Source organism: Arachis hypogaea, chromosome 13 (assembly GCF_003086295.3).
Source record: "Arachis hypogaea cultivar Tifrunner chromosome 13, arahy.Tifrunner.gnm2.J5K5, whole genome shotgun sequence".
Taxonomy (NCBI): Eukaryota; Viridiplantae; Streptophyta; class Magnoliopsida; order Fabales; family Fabaceae; genus Arachis; species Arachis hypogaea.
Genome location: NC_092048.1, coordinates 77,160,625 through 77,165,123, shown reverse-complemented (window position 1 = coordinate 77,165,123; position 4,499 = coordinate 77,160,625).

The following is a 4,499-nucleotide window of genomic DNA, read 5'->3' as shown; positions in this document are numbered from 1 at the left end:
CTTGTGGCATTAGGGGGCCAATCTTGCATGAATTTATTGAAAGCACACACCAGTGATAATGTCTCTTGATGAACAAAATATGGATCATTAAGATCTCTTTGGTTTTGACCCTCCCAGTCACAATATGAGTAGTTGTCATAGCAATATGAGTCATCTTGTGGCTCTGAGAGGTGTTCATACTTTATCATTTCTTGTTGATATTCCCATCCACCATTAGCATCATGACATGAATCATTTTTTGGTGTTGGACAATATCTCATGAAATTATCTTGCTCATCTTATGGCTCTGAAGCATATCCCCATTGATTGGATTGCTCAGAATCTGTGAATTCTTGGTGATATTCCCAGCCACCATTAGGATAATGACTTGAATCATATTGTGAAGGTGGGAAATATCCCATGAAATTTGTTTGATCATTCTCTAGATCACCTCCCCACTGGGTGGATTGCTCATAATCTGCTAATTCTTGGTGATATTCCCAGCCACCATTAGGATAATGACTTGAATCATTTTGTGGTGGTGGGTAATATCCCATGAAATTTGTTTGATCAAAAGATGAGGTGAACTCCACTTACATTTTGTAAAACACAATCACCAATGAAAATTAAAATTTCTCATGTTACAGATGAGAATTTCTTAGTGAGGCAAAAACACAAACACCTTAGTATCAGCAGAAAATAGAAAATTAAAATAACAAAAACAAAGAAAATGCTTAATCTAGACTTATCACCCACTTAATCATTGTCGATCTATATCAATCCCCGGCAATGGCGCCAAAAACTTGATGAGGGAAACACGATTCCACACAAACTCATCGACAAGTGTACCGGGTCGCATCAAGTAGTAATAACTCACAAGAGTGAGGTCAATCTCACAAGAATTGATGGATCAAGCAACTTTAGTGAGGTGATTAGTTTAGTAACAGTGGTGAATTGGGTGAAATTGTATTGATAGAATGTAAATTGCAGAAGGTATAAAGTGCAAAAGGTAAATTGCCAGAAAAACTTAAAGAGCAAGAAACGTAAATTGCAGCAAATGTAAAGGGAATTGGGTGCTGGAAAATTAAATGAAGCAGTAAATCAGAACTCAGAACAATTGCAGAAGATTTAAAATGCATGAAAGTAAATTGAAAGCAATGGGAATAGAAGATTAAAATCAAGCTAAATGTAAACTGAATTGTAAAATTGCAGAAAGGAAAGTTTGCAGAAGAGGATTATCAGAAATTGAAATTGCATAAGCCAAATTGAATTCAATACTGAAATATAAAAGTGTAGAAAAATAAAAGTGTTTCAAGAGAGCCTTCTATTCTACTCCTACTCCTACTCCTACTCCTACTACTGCCTACTACTACTGCAGCTTACTCCAGCGCCCCTTTCTAACAGAACTAACCGAGCCTTTTTATAGGCATTCCTAAATTACAAATGAAATTGAAATTCAAAACAAATTATAGTTAAATGAAAATGCTATTCTAACTGTTTCTTGTTACTTTGAGTGATGTCAATGGGCTCTGCTTGCTTTGGAGTTTCAATTGGGCTTGGAATCAGATTTAATTGAGCATAAATTCACTTCCATGAGAACGGAGCATTTTCAAATTGAGCGCAACGTTCATTCACCCACGCGTACGCGTCCTGCACGCATGCGCGTCCTTTTTGCATTTTGGGCCTTCCACGCGTACGCGTCCCTCACGCTTTCGTGTGCTTTGGCAATCTGGCACATCGATGCGTGCGCGTCCCTTGCAGTGTTCCCCTTCGGAACGTAGCGTTCACGCAATGAACGCTACCCCACACATGCACGTCTTGTGTGCTTGTGCATGGGTGGGAAAATGTTAATTCCATGCTTCAACGCCACCCACGTGTTCGCGTGCTTCCTTCCAGATTCTCCATCAATGCGTGCGCGTCATGTACGCGTGCGCGTTGGTTGCAAAACTCCAGTTCCAATTTTGAATTTTCCCGAAAACGCTCACTAAGCCAATGATGAGCTGATTTTTGCTAGGAAAGAATTCAAAATAAATCCTTGTTGCAAGTATAGTTTCTAAACCAACAAGAATCCTTTCATACAAAAGTTTTGTTTGTCACTTAAGTAAACCCAATAAAAATAATAACCGGAGTATTCAAACCTCGGGTCGTCTCTCAAGGAATTGTAGGGAGGTGTACTTATTATTGGTTATGGAAAAGTGTCTTTTTGGGGTTTTGAATAAGGAACAAGAAAATAAAAGGCAAGAAAGTAAATTAATGACTAGAAAAGCTCTTGGCAAGGTATGAGAACTAAACATCCTTTCCTAGTTATCCTTATCAATTGTGATGAGAATTGCTTATTGCTCCCACTTAGTTAACCCTTACCGAATAAAGGAAAGTCAAGTAGTGGACAAATCAATTTGATTCCTCAAGTCCTAGTCAACTCCTAAGGAAAGACTAGCTTTAGAGGGATCCAAATCAATTAGCAAATTCCAATTATCACTCAACAAAAGAGTTTGATAACTCAAGTGTCACCAATTACTCAACCAAAGCTAAAAGGATAAAAATCTAACTTAAATTGAAAGCATCAATAACATAAATTGAAGAAAGCAATCATAAATCTAAAATACCTCAAATTGCATTAAATAGAAAATCAAATTAAACATGAGAATTCAGAAACCAAATAGCTACATAAAGTAATCAAACAAAGGGAATAAGTAAACTAGAAAGCTAGAACAAATAAAAATAGAAGAGAAACTAATTAAACTAAGATAGAATCTGAAATTTAGAAAAGCTAAACCTAAAATCCTAAAACCTAAGAGAGAGGAGAGAGCCTCTCTCTCTAGAAACTACATCTAAAACCTCAAATTATGAATAATGGAAAGCGTATGAATGTATCTTGAGTTCCTGCTTGTCCCCTGGCTTTAGTCTGCGTTTCTGGGCCGAAAACTGGGTCCAAACTCAGCCCGAAATCGCCCCAGTGTTTTCTGCGATTTTTGCAGGTAGCGCATGTAATGCGTACACGTCAGTCACACGTACACATCGATGGTCATCTTCGCGGGTCACGCATACGCGTCAGGTACACGCACGCGTCGCTCCGCTTTTTCGCCTTTCACGCATATGCATTAGGTACGCGCACGCGTCACCATGGAAAGCTCCAAATCACGCGTACGCGTCAGGGACGCGCACGCATCGCTCCTCGCTGGTCATCTCCTTGGTTTCTTGTGTTCCTTTTATTTTCACAAGCTTCCTTTCCATCCTTTAAGCCATTCCTGCCCTATAAAGCCTGAAAACACATAATGCACGGATCACGGTATCGAATGGTATAAAAGGACATTAACATACACAATTTAAAGGCTCAAGAAGCAAGTTTCCAATCATGGAACAAAATTGGGAAGGAATTGTAAAATCATGCAAATCCTATGAATAAGTGTGAGTTCAGTGGATAAAATTCACTCAATTAAGTACAAAATGTACCACGAAATAGTGGTGCATCAAATCTCCCCACACTTAAACATTATCATGTCCTCATGCTAAGCTCAAGGAAACAAAAAGAATGAATAGGGGAAGTAAGACTCATGAGATGCAACCCATGTATGAATGCAACTATATGCTAAGATGGTTCTATCTACTTGGTTAAAAGTAAACAAGTTCTCCAAGACAAACATAAATCAAATTTCACCAATTCAAATCATGCAATAAAAGACAAGTAAACTTGTAGGAAGACAGCTCATGAAAGCAGGGGACATAGAATCAAGCATTGAACCCTCACTGGTGGTGTATATGCACTCTAATCTCTCAAGTGTTTAGGGCTGATCACTCGACTCTTCTCTAGTCATTCTTTCTAAAACTTTGTTCTTCATCTAACCAATCAACAATTATTTAATGTACTAATGCAAACATCATGAGGTCTTTTCATGGTTGTAATGGGGCTAAGGTAAGGGTGAAGATATATGTATGGCCAAATGAGCTATAATATGAATCTTTGACTAACCTAAGCTTTTACCTAACATACACATATTCCCTGTGCTTCTAAAATCATGCCTAACTACCCATAGTCTCACTTTTGTGCTTTTCACCTACTCATGTATTTAAATGTTCTTCTATTTTATCTCACATGCATTGATCTTTTTATTGAACTTAATATTGGGGTGCTTTCATTCCCCTAAATTTGGATTTTTTTTTAAAGCATTACAACATCAATGCATTTGGTTTTCATAATTTCACATGAGTAGTATTCAAATTCTCAATATTCATCAATTAAGCAACACACATTCTTATTCACCAGAGTTCCCATAGTTTTCCACACTTAATGTGACACACAATCCCTATCTTAAGCTAGCCAAAGATTCAATTGGGGTAGTTCATTATTTTTCCGCTTAAGGCTAGTGATGTAGTAACATAAAGAACAAAAAGGAATAGAGAAGGCTCAAAGTGGCGAACAAAGGTAATTAGAATGGTAGGCCATTTGGCATAGTGAGCTAATAACAAATGATGGCCTCAATCATACATATGCATGAATACATTAAACAATGGACATATAG